A 19,167-nucleotide genomic window follows, 5' to 3' on the forward strand; every position below is an offset into this window, starting at 1 on the left:
CAATCCCTGGCAATGCAGGAATCATTAGTCTAATGTTGGGCTCAAACCCATGGCCTTGAGATTGAGAGTTACATGTTCTACCGATTTAGCTATCCACTGAAGTTGCAGAGATCTCCACCTCTCCACCCACTAAATATCCAGATTACTCTAAATCAGAGATAGGGAACAGACTTCAGACATTGCTGGACTCCAACATCCATCAATCCCAACAAGCATGGCTGATGGTTAGAGATGATGGGAGCTGTAATCCATTTTAGCAGGGACCAGGGCGGTTTAACATGAAAGTTAACACATCATAAAAAGCGTCAGACTTTATCAAAATATACTCTGACTTTAGGAAAAGTGAAGAAATGCTTTACACCATCCTTCCTCCTGGCCACTGTTCCTCAGTTATGCCAGTTACGCATTGCCAACAAAGAAGATTTGCATCACCAAAAAAAGAGAGGGCAATAATTTGCACAGAATTTGCATATGGCGATTTATATGTATAGATGTAATGAACAGAAACACATCTCAACAAAGCGGAGAAGACACCAGGTGACTTGTGTGCCTTCTCAATCTTCAGACCAGGTGCCGCTCATTGCTGATGCGCAACTTCAAGGCTCCTGTTCTCCCCTTTTATGGTCCCTTATCTTTAATCCCAACCTGGATTAGAGAGCCCTCAAACAGAGGTCACCTTCAAATAGAGGAACGTCCTCTGAGAGACCTTCAAAATAAAGGGCTCTCCTCTGCAACGCAGAACATATGGCCAGTGTATCTCTAACCGTTTTTGGCCTTCTTTTTAAATTCCTCGTTCACGTTATGCTTATCTGTCTCTTTGGCGATCTTCACTCTGGTTGAGTCACAGACCGATAGAGAACCTGAAGGTCTTTTTTTTAATTGAAAACCCTCAGCCAAAGGCAAAATTCTCAGTAATCTGCACCCCACCAAATGTTAAGTCTGCTTAAATATAAACCAATGATGCATTCACTGTTTGAGCTCAGCTGCGTGGACCAGTTTGATTACTGTACCTACCTGTGCCAAAGAGGTGATTCAGAAGGAGATAGAGAGGACTGCAGGCACACACGCTCCCCCAGAGGCATCCGCAAGATTATAAGAAAGCTTCCACACCAGAGTGTCTTAGTATTATGCAGTCATTGCTCTTCCGCAGTCAGATGGAAGTGAAATTAAAACTATGGTTCCACATACAAGCTACTTTTCCAACTAACACTAACTATTTGAACATGTATTTCACATTTTTAAAACGTAGAGGTTTTATTCATAATCAAGGAGTGCACAAATCCCATTCAATAAATAAATAAAGTAATATCCTGTAACACTTGTCCCTCCATAGTAGAAATGCATAATGGCACAGTATAGAGAAACATATGGTGAACTGCAGGTCTCTACTCCCATTCATCCCCATTTTCTTCTCATTTACAAAGACATGCGCACAAACTGCATCAACCTCCATGCATTTTGTTTCCTTTCAAAAACAGAAACTTTTGCACTTGTTTATCTACAACCAAATTGTAACACAGCAAGTGTTTTTATTGTACTTCTGCCCTGTGTGTGTACACTCTCTCTCTCTCTCTCTCATACACACACAAGCACATTCACTCTATAAATTGGGAAGAATTATAATATATATGAATTTCACAGGTGGCAAGTACAAGTTGCTTAAGAGGCAGTGACAGTAGTAGGGGACCACATTGCAGAAAAGGTAATACAGGAGGCAGATCTGAAGCTGAAAAAGCAAGACTACATCTGGGAAAACATGGGAATGTAATGGTTTGGGAGCACCATTGCCTGGATTTTCCAGAATAACCGAGTGAGTGAACTGTGACAATTTCAGAGGAAACAGTTAGTGGAAGCAGCCTATGTTTCTGGCACAAGGTAGACCAACTTCTGTACCAAAAAGCAGATCAGTACGAAATAATGAGTTTAGGATATATTTGCATAACTCATCCTGCATCTCCTAGTCACAAAGGGCTATGAAAGATACAAAAGCCTTCTGAGATTTCATCTCAAATTTCCATACATGTCAACTGTCCTTGCTTGCCAGAAACTGTCTATATTCTTTGCTACCACTCCTGGTAAATCACTATTCCTATTTTGCGCTGGGGGAGGAGGGGGCTTATTAAAGCTTTCTTAGCATTGGCTGCTAGAATTGCAGTTCTTCGACGTTTAAGTTCCTCCCCAAAGTCTCTAGAAGGTGCATTTCTGTGCACAGGATAAGTGATGGATGTATGCATAAAAATGCATGCACACGCTACAAAGAACAAATACTGGAATTTTACATACTGCAGACGGTGACATATGCTTTGAGATTGTGATGGCATAATATCAGATAATCAGGTCTCCCCCCACCAATATATCTGCAACCAAAAGAACAAAGAACATATTGATTCTAAACCGGCAAAGGACAGGCTACCTACTGCACAGTAAATGAATGCAGCAATGCAGAATGAATGATGCTCAAAAGCTGATCTCTGGTAGGAGAATAGGGGTGTCACAGGCCTATTTTCTTCTGTGCAGTGTTGGAGGGCATGAACTTTACTGGACATTGCCCACATACCTTGGGGCACACCTTCACAACCTCAGGGGCTAGTAACTTGCTTTTACTGTTAAATGGAAAACTGGGGTCCTTGGTATGCTGTCATTTATGCCGCCAGAAACAATTTCCGTGCTTGAAGGGGGTCACTGCAGAAACAGGGGATATACAAATTAACCTAATCCATCTATGGAATATTATAGTGTGCAAGAAGCAGCAAAAAGGGAGCAAGGAAATTCCTTCTAACTCAAGCAAACAAAACAATGTCAGAAAGAAATGGTAAAGCAAGCTAAGGTAAAAACTGCCAAAATAATCTTGCCTGCCGAAAAGTTCTTGCCCAACCCAATATATAGTGGCCAGTTGGACTCTGAGACTGAAGTATGACATACCCAGATACAATCAGAAGAGACAATATACAGGAGTTTTTCAGGCTCTTTAAAATGTCCACCCACAAGCTGGCAAGTGCTGCTGCTCTGATCTCAACAGAAGTGTCCCTGATGAGACAGGTGCTTTCCCCCTGTGCTCCTAAAGGGAAGCTGGGAATGTAGTTTACACAGTTCCATCTTCATTCCCATCAACTGCCTAGAAAAGCAGGGGTCAGTGTGGATTGGAGACCCTGGACTTAATAGTCTTCAGGAGTCTTGCACAAATGCATCAGATCCCTAAACGAAGCACCATGCAGACATACTCAAAAACTAACGTGCAGCACCCAAAATGCCATTGGTAATCACACCAACCTCTGATGCTTCAACAGAAGATAAAACCTAGTTGGTTGGAGGCAATAGCTATAGGGAACTATGGACATGGACCTTCCAGATTCTGGTCCTAGAAACGGGAAGGGATGGGGGAATAAACTGCAGATTGCTCAAGTTTTGGATTGGCAGGCGTGTGTGCTTTCAGCTAGGGCAAAAGACTCATTTCCACACTAGCAAGACTCCTACAAGTCACAGAACTGACTTGGAAGCATAGCAAGCTAGCACATTCCAGGTCAGACTATTTGTCCACCTAGTCCAGTACAGTATTATCTACTCTGACTGACAGCAGCTCCCAAGGCAGACAATCTTTCCTGCCACCTGCTAGCTGTTCCTTAAACTGTAAATGCCCAGGGATTGAACCTGGGAACTTCTGCATGCAATGTGCTCGACTGCTGAGCTACAGTCCCTGCTATACTGGATCAAACCAAGGCCCATTGTATCCAATATCTTGTTTCCAACGATGGTCTACCATAAGGCCTCTGGGAGTTCTGCAGCAAGGTATGGGCCAATAGCCTTCCTTTCTTGTTCCGAACCAGTTACTGAGATATATATATATACTGTACCCTGTACAAATAGAGGCTCTATGAAGTTATCACAACTAATAGACACAAATAGAACATTTATTCATACATTCACCTAATCCCTTTTAGAAAAGGTGTACAAACCACAGGTCCTCACCAACATGTCAAGGCAGCAAATTAACTTACTAGGGTGGGCACCCTGCCTTTCCCTTCCTGCACAGCCTAGGTCCTATATTTCCTGGGATGTTATTACACCTCTGTGTTGCAGTGATAGACTGCTAAGTCAAATTATCCTCTTTTCTGCCAGTTTGGCTCCAAGACTTCCTTCCTTATCGTTGGAGGAAGAGAGGACGACTCTGTAGGAGCAGCCATGCTCCTGAATTTGTCGTGTAGTCCTGAGCACGTTTACCTAGAAGAATATGTGAGTTCAATGAAGCCTAATGTTTAGGATTGCAGTTTTAGTTTGGAAGCCCCAAGTTTCTCTGGGGTCCAATTGAGGGCAGGGGGTGGGAACAGGTTACAAGTCAACCCAAGATGGGTCACACATGAGAGGGGCAATCACAGTATTCTTTCTATATGCATATATATTAGTAAGAGAAGCAGAAAGAGAGGATAAAGGTGGAGGACATGGGGGGAGATAAGGAGAAAGTGGACAGGGAAAAGAAAAGGGTAATACATACATAATGGAAAATGAATAGTGGGGCTATTGTAGCAGGCTGGGATTAAAGTTGGGTCCCAGACTGAAAGGTTGAAGACCACCGACAAAATAAAGAAACAAAGAAAGGCAAAGGCAATTGCGCAAGTGACTAGTTTTCCTTTTCTTTCCTTTTTTTAAAGGGAACTCACAGACAGTTGAATTTTGTTCAAAAACCATAGAGGAGCTCGGAGAGCTTTAAGCCTCCAAATGCTGACAAAGAGACAATGGGGCACTCAAATTAAAAAGGACAAAGAGCCAGGCATCTTCTCAAGACGGCCTCATCGATTGGTGAGCACACCCTTTTTTATCTCCATCAGCATTTCTCCCTCTGCTTGCAAGCCTCTCACCACCTTCCCAGACGGCATGCTTGGCTTTCAGGCAGCCTGTACATCTCCCATCCCAGCTGGATCTGGGTTGGGGTGAGAGACAATATCCTGGAGGGTAATGCTCAGCCCAGCTTTGCTCCTAGGTACTCACTAAGGGGTTGTTGCCAAGAGCATCTTTTACCAGCTCTGGGCACCCGGCCACTGCCAACACATATCTTGGGGCAGCAAGGGAGAAAAGGATAAAGACATTTGAACAAGGAGGAGATCTTTTAAGTGGCTGAAGGTGGTGGAGGAGTGAAGCCAACGGCTGGGATGTATCAGGAACCAGGATATGAAAACAGAGCGATAAGCCCTGAATTATCTAGCCCGGCAGTAAATAATGCCCCTCACCTTATGGAGGGTCCTTGACCCACAGGAAAAAATCACTGCGTAGGTGGGGAGATTGTGGGCAGAGGCAGCATCAAAACGAGGTGTTTGCAGTACTGCCAAATTACACAGCCTCTTCTCCCTCTGTGCCATCCCATCCCTTCCCTGCCTCACTATCTCTTGTTTGGGCGTACACCCACCCACCCACATACACACACCCACACACCAGAAAGGAACGCAGTCCAGATAGCAAGAGTGGCCCACAGCTTCTGGAGAGCGGGATGATACTGAGGACTGAATGTATTTGCCACAGGTCTAGACTCAGGAATACATAAGGAAAACGACTCCTCTCTTACAGGCCTCCTTGTATGCCAAGACCCCAGAAAGAGGAGGCACACAGGTTCCCAGGTCACAGGCTTCTCCACGATGATGAGATGTATTGCATTTCTATTTAAATTCTGGTAATTATTTTATGCAAATCTGTGCTCACTTGCCCCCCCCCGGCTTAGTGATGCATTTCCTCTCTTTTGGCAACCTGTAAATGGTTACCTGAACTGAAGCCCACCAGGCCAGCTTTGTCCTCGCCTTCCACTGACTTGTTCCACTTTTATTTCAGTCAGCTTTCGGAGGCTGAGCCAGCTTACTATTTACAGTTGATTTGTTATTATTATTATTATTATGAATAGTAATAATTTTCAGCTCAGTAGATTTCAACAGGGGTGTTTGTTTGTTTGTTTGTTTGTTTGTTTGTTTGTTTTAGAATTGTAAGTCAAAAATCGTTAGAAAAAGGTTGAATGGCAAGTCACCACGAGGGCCTCATAAATTCATACATCAGGATTTAAATGTTAAATAATTAAATAAATAAGCAAGTATTCACACCATCTTTGCAGTCAACCTTGCCTTCTGCAAAAAGGGACGCAGGTGGCGCTGTGGGTTAAACCACAGAGCCTAGGACTTGCCGATCAGAAGGTCGGCGGTTCGAATCCCCGCGATGGGGTGAGCTCCTGTTGCTCGGTCCCTGCTCCTGCCAACCTAGCAGTTCGAAAGCACATCAAAGTGCCAGTAGATAAATAGGTACCACTCTGGCGAGAAGGTAAACGGTGTTTCCGTGCGCTGCTCTGGTTCGCCAGAAGAGGCTTAGTCATGATGGCCACATGACCCGGAAGTTGTACGCCGGCTCCCTCAGCCAATAAAGCGAGATGAGCGCCGCAACCCCAGAGTCGGCCACGACTGGACCTAATGGTCAGGGGTCCCTTTACCTTTACCTTGCCTTCTGCAGCAGTGGCTCATTATACCCACCAGTGGCAAAGGTATCCATTAAGGGCAGAAGCTAAAACTAGGGGATACTAGGTGAAATGTAGTTGCTAAGCAACCCGAAAGTTTCCCCTTCCCAACACCCCTTAGGCCAAGGGGTAGGGAACCTCAAGCCTTTGGGCCAAATCCGGCTCCCTATTTGGCCCATGAGGCCATTCTCCCCAAATCACGTCCACCTGCCGTTCACCCCATGTCGCATGACTGGATTGGCTGCTTGTGCATTATGATGTCAGATGATTGACAGGAGCATAGTCTCACCAACTGGTCAAAAATTGGCCCACAGGATGGAGAGAGATAAAGATCTGGCCAGCTATTCCGACCTAAAAGGTCCCACACCCCTGCCTTAGGCCCAGCTAAAAAGCTAGCTGGGTCAGGATTGCTGTGTTGGCTTTTCCTCAAAGGCAGCAATGGTAAGGGTGGCTGTTTCCTGTACTAACGTTGAAGGATGCTCTTATAAACACAGAAGCTTGCAGTCCCTTTCTTGCTTAGCGCCTGATTTAAATGGGATGCGTGACAAGGATTAAGGCAATTCAGCTCTCTCTGCAATGGACCAATGGTATACAAAACTCTTCCTCATACCAGGCTGCATTCACATTAACATAAGCCAACAGCATGCAGTCTTCTGGAAGCGGTTATTCAAAGGGGAGTGTGCCTTGCTCCCCTACCCAGTCAGCTTTAAGAACCAAAGAATGCAACCCCATTCCTTCCGCTGTGAGACTAGGCAGACAGATGCATCCCAGAATTCTTATGATGCAAACAGCCATGTGCTTCATGCCGGACAAAGGGACATTGGGAAGGAAAGGGCAGAGGGAGTCTTTCTCTTATCGTTTATAACGGTGGAGGAATCAAGGAGAAGACAACCAACCTTTCTTCTGCATCAAGGTGTCTGTGTTTTTTAGAGCCATATGCAAGAAAAACGTTTTGGCAGATGCTGCTTCTCATATTGGAGTGGTGCACTGAAATTTCTCTCACTGTGCTAGAAGCTGAACGTTGGACGGTTCAGACAAACAAGAAGGACTTTTTCACAAAGTAAACGGTTAAACTGTGGAATTCCCTGTCACAAGAGGCCACCAGCTTGGGTGGCTTTTTAAAGGTGATGAGACAAAATTGTGGAGAACACCTCCCAATGGCTACTGGTCATATGCTACGTCCCCAGTTACTGGGGATTACAAGCAGGCCAGGGCTATTGTGCTCCCCCTTCTGCCTAGCTATTAAAAGGTACAGGGGCCCACAAAAAGATGCCCATTCTTGAGTTATAATATTCCTGCTTAAGAGAGGACTCTCTCCTTTTCCCTTCCTCACCTCTCAGGGCCTCTTGACAACCCTTTGAGCTCACGGCAGCTGCTGCTTATTGTCAATCTGTGGCTTCTACATGACCTCCCAACATTTGTTAAGAGTAAAAATAGGTACACTTAAAAAAAATTATATGCAGGGAGGAGGGGATAAAAGTGGTTCCATGAAGCCTGACAGCGGGCCCAACCCACCAGATAAAACCTGAAAATCATATTTTCAGATGTGCCCCTTCCCTTATGGTTAGAATAACAAATACTGTATATTGCATTTGGAGTCCCCCACAAATCCATGTTTGTTGGATGCGAATCTAGCTTCCCAAATTGTACGATATAACAGCAAAGTTGTAAGATCCACCAGGAAACTATCATCATCATCATCATCATGAAGTATTGTGGGATCCAGCTAAATGTAACTTATTAAGAGGTTAAAATACCACCCACATCTGCAGCTAGTATACACAGTGAGAAAATAAGATATGGCTGGAAGGGCATGCATCTAGTCCCCATGAATACTTCATCCTTTAGAAAACTCTGTAGTTAGAAGAACAAGGTGCCTGCCCCCCTTTTTTGGCTGTAGCAACAGCTGAAAAGCATGGTGGGTGGGAAATTGGATCTTTCAGGTTTGGTTTAAGTACGACACAAAAGAATAGGAAGGGCTTTTGGGGAGTGGGGGTTGGGGGTTGGCTTAGCGTCACAACAGCAGCCGTACCGGCAGTGCGGACGCAGGGGTGGTACAAAGCCATTAGAAAGGTGGTCTGGGGCTGAAGCAATTAAGCAACTTTGATGTTGCAAAGTCAGGGGTATTGTCAGCGGGGAGAGAGGGGTCACCGTGTTTTTTAAGCCGCAGGGGTTTGCAGCGGAAAAGCTAACTAGCAAAGTTTCTGGACGAGAGGACTCAATAGCAGACTGAATTGGGGCGAGCGGATGGATTGGGGAGAGGTAGCGAAACCTGGGCCTGGAAGGGTTAAGGGGGGAGCAGAACTGTCAGGCTGAAGCCTGTGTTAGGCCTCGTTGCCATGGCGGCAGACTGTCTCGCTGGCACTCCCTGACCCCTGAAGGGGGATCTTGGGGAGGGGGAAAGAGGCTGAGACACAGACACTATGGGGCGGGGTTGGGGCAGAGTCCCAGGAGAATCAGTCTAGCACCTGATACAGACGTACAACAGTGCACACACACACATGCATGTGCCGCGACATATCCGGGCTGAAGCACCACATGCATGGGGAGCAAACAGTCGGATCCAAGGTGCTGAGCCTCAAGCAGTGATTCGCCGTGATACAGAAGCACGGAGCACCACTGATGCAGACAAAGAGCGACGCAGCCATGTACACCACCCGGCTAATGCACAGCAGCAGATAAATTACAATGCCACAAGAATGCGCACAGGTGAAACTGAATGCATGCGCCAAACGTGGGGGGGGGGAGTGGAGGGGGACGCGACAAAGAGAAAACAGCAAAGCAAGTGCACAGCGGTGACCCTTGTGCACGCACTAGACTGCAGTGTCACGGTACCCACAGAGGCGTGTGCCCACAAATACATGCGCACACATTTAACACACACACACGAGACAACTACGCAAAGCCAGTTTTGGAGGCTGATCACCGCACAAAGGCTGTGGGACAGTCTGAGGGCTAAGGAGTCTGGCCACGGAAGTCAAGAAAGCAAAGGATACCGACTTGGTTAGGGAGCAAGACAATGCACAATGCTGACCAACAACCCAGGAGGCCAACACAATGGAGGGACCCCCTGGGAGACACGGCACCCCATACATTTGAAATCTATGACAGACAGAAATCCCAGAACCTCTCTAACAGGGTTTATGCCCCCACACCTGATTTTTGATCAAAGATGATAATCCTGCCACCTTAAAATATTTCACTGCCGCCAACCCCCCTCCCCCCGGCCTTTGCTTCACTTAAAACGAGCCTTTTTATCACCTGAGTAATTTGCTGCACTGCCACTCAGCTTTCTCCTACCCCATATTCCAATATTTTGTCATCCTCTAGGCAAGATGGAACCAGCCTGGAGAAACCATTCTAGGAAACCTGTATACGATCCACATTCTGATCTCTCAGCCACCCCCAAGTATCCTGAGACAGTTTGTCAGTAGGATATTTGGGACTTCAAATGGTTTTAAAATGCTCTCCATATTCGCTACATGAGGCGCCCTGTTGGGCTGGCCTTGCTTAAAACACAGGCGCACACTGAAACCGCCATCTTAGCTGTCCCCTAGGATTAGCCATGGAATAAGGGACCTGTGGTTTTCCTCTGCCAGGAAAAGGTCCTTCTTTTCCTGGGTTTCCCGGGTTTGGGGAGTGGAATTAGGTAGGTGGTGGAGAGTGATGGAATGATGTTAGAATGTAGGTGCAGGGCTTTTGTCCAGAAGCATTAGCTATTATTTGCTTTGGGTGAGCAATGGGGGAGACTGAGCAATGGGGACAGGGCCTCTTGGTCAGAAAGGCAACTGCCTAGGTCTTAGGACAGTTCCAGAAGGAAGTCCACCCTGTCCATGAATACTAACCTGTTTGCTAACAACCAAACTCAGTGACTTGGGACTCTGTGTTCTGCCACTCCCCTTCTGGGAACAGAGATACACTCTCTGCACAAGAAGGCATCCTCTGAGATAACTACCATACCATCAGGCCCCATGTCCACAATCGTTAACACAGATTTGAATCCTCTCTATGCCCCTGACATCTGAAAACCCAGGATCCAACTAGAAGCACTCCTAAACTCCCAAAATGTCACAAGTTATGTCTCATTGACTGGTGCCCTGGATCAGTTAAGTGGGCCCACTCCCAAATTCATGCCCCTGTGTTCCTCCTTACAGCAAGCATGCAGCGCTCTGAAAAAACTGGGTGGTGGCAGTGATGGAAACTGGGGCTGACCTGGCGGCCACCTGCTTGCTTTGTCATGGAAGATACATTGCACTCTCCTCCTTGCAAAAGGGCCTGGCCTTTTAAACAGACTGACATGGCAAACTTTTCACCTCCTTCTTACCTGCCAGGACCATCTGTTATGGGAACATGAAACCAAATGAGACTTTGCATAGCCTCACAAACCTTATGCATGCGGCCTAACATAAAGAAGCTACTTCTATTTTAGTAGCACTAGCCCAACTCTGATAATTATGACATTTTTGTCTCTGCTGTAATATGAGAAAGCTGTGTCCAACCCATTCTTCTCGAAGGTCAAACCACTTCCTTCATTCCCTCCTTCCAAATCCCAAGTTCCTAGGTAGGTGGGGATGGTCATGTCATTGCACATTTTCTCTTCTTTGCCCCATCCTCCTCTTACACCCACCATAATGCACAAATCCCGGGGACACAGATATGTTTCCTGGAAAGGCGGAGCAAGTGGGCATGTGAGAGAGATGGAAACACACAAACAAAAAGGACAGAAAGCAAAGGTGTTGACCCCTAAGGTGGGGGAAATCCATAATTCACATTAGGCCAACAGAAGAGGTAATAACAGGGCAAGATAGAGAGAAGGTGCCTCATAACTGCCCCAAACCTTTAAGGTAGGCCTGTCATCCCCACAAACACTTGCCCTTACACATGCTTTCTGACCTCTCCAGCAACCACCAAATAGCAGTGCCAGACCCTTCAGGTATGTGGAAAACTGGGCATATCTGAACAAGTGAGTGTGGAAAATCAGGTGGGAAATGGTGGCTGACATGGGTGGCTAAATGCAGACGATGCGGTAAATACGAGCATATGGTGTTGAAGGCAAGGGCGTGGGGTGGGACGGCATAGAAAGTTGTATGGGAATCACCGGATGTGTAAGTCTGAAGAATGATGGAAAAGCGAGTGGGCGGGGGAATACGGAGCTGGGCTGGAAGTTGCCTATCAGGAGCAGAAATAGATCAGTGCCTATAAAGGGTGATGAATGGATGAGGAAGCCAGTAGGGGAGATGGATGAATGGGGAGAGATGAAGGGCAGGCGGTGTATTGCAAGACATCGATGGGTGTGCATTAGAAAAAAGGGTGGAGATAAGAAGCTGTCTGAGTTAAGTAGAGCGATGGGTAGGATATCTATATATCTAGACAGGTGGGGAAATGGATCACAGGGTGCCATTGTGCGTTTTTGAAATGGTGCAGGTTTCAAAACACACAGAGACCGGTCCAGACCAGCCGTTTATACCACAGTGGTTTGTATTCAAAGGGCCTTTTTCATGACCTCATTCGCACCGAAAGGACGGAAGAATCCCCACCCTCCACCATGCCCCTCAAACCACAGCTCAGAGAGGCTGCGGCCTCCAACAGTCCCTGAGCAACTATTGCAAAGAGAAACATTTGCCAGTTTATTTGAATGCAGGCTTCCACCTTCCTAACACAGAGGATATGGGGGGGAGAGACCAAGGCTGGGATATCCACAAAGTGGGGAACAGGGAGGGCAAAGGGGGGGCAGAAAAGTAAAGGGATAAGGAGCAAGGAAGGAAAATAGCTAGTGATGGGACCACTGCAATAAGCTCCCCTCCCCCATCTGTCCCTGCTGTGCTGCAATTCCCTCCCTGCTCTCTCTCTCTTACACACACACACACACACACACACACTGCCTTAGCGCTGGTCGGGAGGTCAAGTTCTTAAGAGGATTCTGGCTCTAACACAGGCAGTGAAAGTACATGGGGGTGGTGGCATAGGGGCTGTAGGAGACTGCATGCTTGTGTGCACAAAAGACCGGCTGTGCAGGCGTGCTCCGCTAGGTGAACACGACCTCCTTGAGCATGCAGCACCTTTGCACATCATACTGCCGTGCCCGTTCACACGCATATCTTCTCCCAAAGCTGTACAATTAGCCAAACATAGATAGCCCCCCTCCACCCAACTAGATCATAATTTCACTGGGCTAAGATTTGGGAATCAAAGCTTTTAGCTACAACCCAGAACATAAAAGCCCCCTAGTCAAATTGCATGTGCAAGCAGAAAAACAGGGACACACACACTTAAATTAAGAAACTATGGACAAATACAGCCCCCTCTAAGCCAGAAAGGGAGAACAGATCAGGACCACCACGCCAAGCCCACTTATCATCCAAGACACCTTTACTTGGGCTGTTAAGAAAGTAGGTCACAACTGAGGGGGTGGGGAGGGGGGCAGTGGTGAAATCACCAGGCAGCAGTCTTCCCCACAAACCAAACACCTCAAAGTCTCCCCCATCGGTCCACAGCCCCATCTTATAAGGTCTGCTACCTTTCTGAGGCAACTAACTAGCTAGCTGCAGCTCTGTTTTTGTTCACAAATCTGTCCATTATGGTGAGAGTTCCCGATTATTGATGTCAGGTATTCCCATAACTCTTGGAGGCCGTGCATGTGAAATTTCAGATGCATCCTTATCCCCATGGAAAACTTATCTGCTGATTCATAGCACTGGGGTGATGGTTGCATTTAATTCAAACTAAGCGTTGCTCCTCGTTATATTACAGGCCATTATAATGTGCTTTACCCACTGCATTAAGGTTTGGTTCCTACCGGTGGGGAGGGCCCAGTCATCGCCTAAGGGGAGCAGGTATAATTTCTGGGGTATGAAGGCACATCTCTTGTGTTACAGGCTGGTTGGTGCCTGCGCAAAAGAGACATGGAAGTAACCACAAGGGGCCTGGGATCTATGCTGTGTTGGAATTTGTGGGATGGTGTCATATTCAGAGGTGAGTGAATAGAAAGATATATTGGGGAAGAAGGTGCACTTGTGCAGTGTATATGAAAGGAAGAGTAGACACGTATCTGCATATTGAGCAATGAACTTAGGTAATTGTTGTAGAATAATGCATGCTTCTTCATAATTTGTGTCTCTGTGTGTGTGTGTGCTGGATGTGCCCCCACTGCTCCTAGTGTTATTCTACACAGAGACACCTGCAATATATGTCAGAGAGTGGGGAGCCAAAAGGCTATGCCCCCCACTCCCAAGATGCTGCCCCACCCTGGAACATCTTAGCAGAGGCTGTTTGTGCGCACTCACGCATGCGCGGATGCAGCGACACCTTTGATGAGGAACATATGCATCTGCTTCCCTGGACTGCGGAGGTGGTTCTGAACACGTGTTAACTTTTTCTGGCGTGCTGCTACACAAACCATAGTGCAAACACGTGCACAAACATTCATAACTGTGTTGCACGAGTGGTATATGGATTTGTCTCTATGCACTGTACAGCGAGACTGAGAGAGGGGGAGGGGACGGGTGTTTTCACGCATGGAGAGCTGTAAGGCTGGCTGTGTTATATAAGGATGTGAGCGGAGGATTCCCAGTTTACAGCAGCTTCCCCAAGCACCACAGAGGCGTGCCCCCCTCCTTGCCTGTAGCCCCCTAGACCCCACTCCCCTCCTAGGCCAACTGATTTATGCTCACGCAAAGCGCTGCCAATGAATGGAGGCTGCGCTGGGAGAGACCCCTGACCTCGCCCATGACCTCTGACCCTGTCTGGCTTCACAGACAGGCTGCAGCTGGGTCTCTCCCCCTTGACCCTTTAATTCCAGACCCGCCCTTCCCCACCAAGGAGACTGCCAGACATTAACCCTGTGAGTGCCACAGCTCTCAAAAGAGCAGCCGACTCAGCTAGGATTGTGGGCTGGGTGGCGGGGGGGGGGGGGGTGCCAAGATGGAAGGAGGTTTGCTTTTCGGAATAGAGGGAGAGGGAAGAGGAGTCTGGAATCCTAGATGCCACCCTTGCTCTAAATTCATCTTTACTTCTCCAAATCCTCAGTCAACCCATTTCAGCAGATCATGCAAACCACCTCCAAATGAAAGAGTGTTTCCTGCTCTATCCCAAATACATGCTCTCCTGCTCTCAACCCCACTCCTTCCCGAATCTCAGCAGAATAACATTTACACTCTGCAAGTTCCAAGTCAAAAGGGGGGGGGGCACGGAAGGGAGACGCTGTTCAAACCGTGAAAATGCCCCATCTCCCTTCTCCCGCCTCAACACCAAGCTCTCCTCGCTGCTTTCCCTGGGCTCCTCCTACTCTCGTGTTGCACTGCCCTCCCCACCCCTAAACGTTAGCGGGGAGGGGGGCACCCCCCTCTTCAGCTCCATGGATGCCCCAAACCTCCCACAATGCCCTCCTCCCCTGCTCCACGGAGGACAGGTTAGGGGCTGCAAGCAGAAGCAAAATGTAGAGTCATGGGGGGGGGGGGAGGCAAGCTCTTTGGGCCCCCCTCCCCCATTCCTGCCTGCAACTGCAGAGAGGTGCATCTTGGGATGAATAAATTATATGGGCAGTGGAATGGCAGAATTCAGGGACAGACGAAAGAGAGCGAGAGGGGGAGAGGCAAGCAAAACCAGGCAGGGTGGCAGGGAAGAGAGACTTGCTGCTGTCTCCCAAGGAGGCTGCCCGGATTTGTGTTCTTCCCCCACCCCCAGATGCCAAGACCCCAAACCTTCGCCCAAGATGCCCAATGCATAACTGGAAAACAATTCATGATCTCCGGATCAGATTCGCCTGCAGCCACCTTACACAAATCCTACAGGCCCCACTTTCAAGGCAATCTTCCGCTCCACAGCCCCCCCCCACTTCAAGATCCCCGCTCCCCACTAAAGGAGCACCTCAATCCAAAGCCTGCTTGCTCCAACCCACTTTTCTTCCGGCTCCCAGAAAAGGAACCCAAGTGTCCTGACAGTCGCTTTTCCTTTTGATTTTGCAGAAAAGCCTCCACCCTTCCCCTCGAAATATGTGCATTAATGAGGGGGGGGGGGGAGAGACAAACATCTGAAAGGGGTCTCCTTCGCAATGTTTATTGCAATGCACAGCACCAATCCTAGGAAAGATGACAGAAAAGAGGCGGGCGGGAGGAATGAGGAAAGTATCAAGGGGATTCTACGATTCTTATGCTGCAGCCCAACTCTTACGAGCAAGCCCCCGTGAAGTGTAGGGCTTGCTTTCGAGTAAACACGGGGCTCGCACTGCCTTCCCCCCACTTTGCGCTCGAGGGCAGAGCCCTCCTGCAAAAGGAACCCTCCTATCTTTTCCAAGCGGCCCCAGCGCCTCAACTTCCTTCCTTCGGAGCAGCCTCCCATTGCGGCGCCCCTCACCCCGCCCTGCCGACCTACCTGATCCTCGGGGGGAAGGGAGGGGGCTTGCGGTGATCCTCTCTTCCCCCCCAGTTAAGAGCTCCCACAAAGTGGGCGCGCGGGGTGGGGATGGAGGGGGAAAGCGATCCAGACGAACAAAGAACGCACATCTTACAAGGTGGATGGGGAGGGAGGTTGCCTGCCATTCTCTTGCCGACCCCTCTGCTCTGATTTGGTGGTGTGGGGGGTGAGTAGGAACCCCTCCTCCTCCTCCTCCCAGGCTCCTGGTTCCCCTCTCTCCGAACTTGACCTCCAGTCCAATCTGCTTCTCTTTCGTGCGCGCGCGCGTGTGCCCCCCTTTTTTTCCAGGCTTCTGCACAGGAAAATACACAGCGCGAGAGGCTGAGTTAGAAAGGGGCCCCGCAGGGGAAACGGGGAGGGAGGGGAAAGAGGGGAGGGTGGGGGGGCGGCTGTCCAGCCCAGGAGTTTTGCTGCACCTGCAGGGGAGAAGGAAGCTTTGCCCTTCTTTGCATCTTGCAGAATTGGTGGGGCGGCGGCGGAGCGCGCGCGCGGGGTGTGCGGGTAAAAGGAGGAGAGAGAAAGGGGCTCTCTCCGCAACTCAGAGCTAAAAGAAGAAACCCAGGAGTGAAAGGAGACGAGGCTGGCGGCGGCGGCGGGAGAGGGAAGGTGGAGAGGACGGACAGAAGGACGGAGAGAGGGGAGATGTCAGGTTGCTGGGCGAGGGAGGGGAAAGAAGCAATGCATGAACTCAAGGGCAGGAGGAAAACGGGGAGGGGGGCGGGGTGCTGGAAAGGGAGAGAAAGCAGCAGAATTGCCGCCGCCACCCCGCAAAAAATGCAGAAGTAGGGTTTGCAGAGGAAGAAGGTTAAGGAGGAGGGAAAAGAGGGTTAGGAAGGACGGGATCGGGGAGGATCCCTAAGATAAGAGGAAAGGAGATTTGGGAAGCGGGCTCGGAGAGCAGGAGAATGACAGCAGAGACGGGGAGGGAAGGAGGAACAAGGAGGCTGGGAGGCTGCCACAGGCCACTTACCGGGGAGTAAAGCCACTGAACTTCCAGCGGGAGGGAAAGAAGGAAGGAGTCTCAGATAAGGTTGACAGGAGAAAGTCAGAAGGGAAAGCTGGCGAAGGAGGGAGATCGGCAGAAGAAGAAAGAGATTAGCGGGGAAGGCAAGGCAAAGGGGCTGCTGCTGCTGCTGCGGATGCAGAGAGAAGAGGAAAGAGGGAGGGATAGAGGAGTGCAAAAAGGGCATGCCCCCTGCCCCGGTTCAGTGCAGGCGGGGATGGCTCGGAAAAGGGAGGACGCCCCCCTCCTCCACCGCTCTCTGCCGCCACCGATCTTTAATTTCAAGCCTCGCCGTGCACTCACCTGCCAGGACCCGAAGCGCTGCTGCTGCTGCTGCTGCCGCCGCCGCCAGCCTCTTCCTCCTCCTCCGCCTCCTCCTCCTCTGCGTCTCCACCGGCAACGAAGACCAAGTCTCCGGGGCCCGCCAGCGCTGCATGCTGGGAGAGGCTCTTTGGGGGTGCTGGTGATGTCATTGGTTGGAGAAGGGGGGGCGGGATATTGGATCCCCTCCCGGAAAAGAAAGGGGTGGGAGAGCGAGGGAGAGAGAGAGACGGAGGGAAGAGAAAAGAAAGCAAAGCGGAGCAGCCGACTCCCTCCCTCGCTCGCCCTGGAGTGGCTGGTTTGAGCCTGAGCCGCTGGACTGCGCTAAGCAGCAAAGCTCCGGACTCGCCCGTCGCCCGCTTCATTGGCGGGGGGAGGCTGCACGGGGTCTGGTCTGGTGCCCTAACACAGCTAGATGGGGGGGAGGAGGAAGGCTGAGTTTGGGTGGTGGTGGAGGAGGAGGAAGCAGGACTCCTGGGTCCCTGATCTCTCTCTCTCTCTCCCTCTCCCCACCCGGCCGCAGCCAGCTGACTTGGGTCAAGTGATAAGCAAGAGAAGAGATTATAAACGGAGAGAGGGCCCAGCAGGCGCGAGGCTCTTTGCAGTGCCAGGGTTGGATCCCTCCTGGTAATTGCCCCTGGGCATGTGTGGAGTGTGCTTCCCTCGCCCATGGAGGCGTGCCGTTAGGTGCCAATCAGGGACTAACAAGATGCACAGTAGCCATAAAAACTCCAGGTAGGGCACCAAACGGTGGCAGGATTAGTCTGCTCTCCTTTCCCGCTTAGCTAAGGGGGAAACTGGCATTCCAAAGAAAGGTCCCAGTCCTCTAGCATTGCCAGTGCATAAGGGGAAGGATCCTGCTCGGTATAGATCGGGCAAGCAGTCCTTTGATGGATTTCCATCCTCTAAGCACATAGGAGGGCCTGGTCTGGAGCCTGGGCCCATCTTTCATTCCCTAAGCTCTCTATGTTTCTCTTGAACAACCTGGAAGGAAGAGACCCTCCTTTCCCCATCAACTGAGCAAGGCTTCCCCATCTCCTAGGTAGACACTGGAAAAGGTTCAAAGGAAGTCTCCAGTGCTTGTTTCCTTAATATTATTGCTGCCACTGAACAAGCAAACCAATTCTGATCTGGGCCTCTGAATTGGCAAATTCTGGAAAAGAATTGCCCAAAATTTAAACTAGACAGTGGACTTATCAGTGTGGCTACTACAGCTTATCAGGCATTTCCTTCAAGGAAACTGTATTCCTGCCCCATGCAAGTCACTCCTAATCAAAGGGTAAGGTTCCCAAAATCTTAAATTAGCAGGGAATTATGGATGAAGCAACGAAGCGTCAAGAAGCTCAAGAAAGTCCCCCTTTCAAAAATGTCATATACATATTTTTATCTCTCCTTTTTGGCCCAATGGGCTTACAAAATCATTTTAAATCTGGAAAACGTGTCACACATAGCAAGCAAAGCAGCAAGAATAAAATAATCAGAAAAATATACAACAAATGAGAAGAACAAAAAGCAAACCGGAAACCAATGAACAAAAACTAAGAGCAAACAAGAAAGTTTATAGATAACTGGAGAGCCTAGAAGCTGTCTAATAAAAACAACCCTTTAATCCAGGGTGCTTCCAGGCTGCCACTATTTTGGGGTGTGATTCAGTCACGCACTGGTAAACTCTTGGTTTTGCAGTGCGTTGATTTGAAGATTTTGCACAACAAACCTGCCCACCCCCAAATGGGGATTTTGTGATACGGAAAGTTATGGGAAAATGCACCGGATAGTGTGGGGTAGTGTTTGCTGGATGCTGTGTCCTCTAATCTCCTGAATTAACTAGGATGAAGGCTCAATAAACAGAAACTGACCCCAGTTTCTAAAAACCAGGAGAAAAAGGGCAGAAAGAATCTTCCCCAGATGTTTCACTCTGTCCCGGATATGGATGGAGAAGAAATTTGATTCA

At 48.9% G+C, this 19,167-nt stretch overlaps 1 long non-coding RNA gene across 1 annotated transcript in view; it reads right to left on the reverse strand.

Annotated features, from left to right (window-relative positions):
* The window catches only part of LOC308590178, a 39,222-nt gene extending 21,599 nt beyond the window's left edge, over positions 1-17,623 (reverse strand). Inside the window, exon 1 of the long non-coding RNA XR_014009706.1 lies at positions 17,199-17,623. This is a non-coding gene — a long non-coding RNA (uncharacterized lncRNA). The remainder of the gene's footprint in view (positions 1-17,198) is intronic.
* Positions 17,624-19,167: the final 1,544 nt, after the last annotated feature.

This window comes from Podarcis bocagei, assembly GCF_964188305.1.
Source record: "Podarcis bocagei genome assembly, chromosome: 7".
Classification (NCBI taxonomy): Eukaryota; Metazoa; Chordata; class Lepidosauria; order Squamata; family Lacertidae; genus Podarcis; species Podarcis bocagei.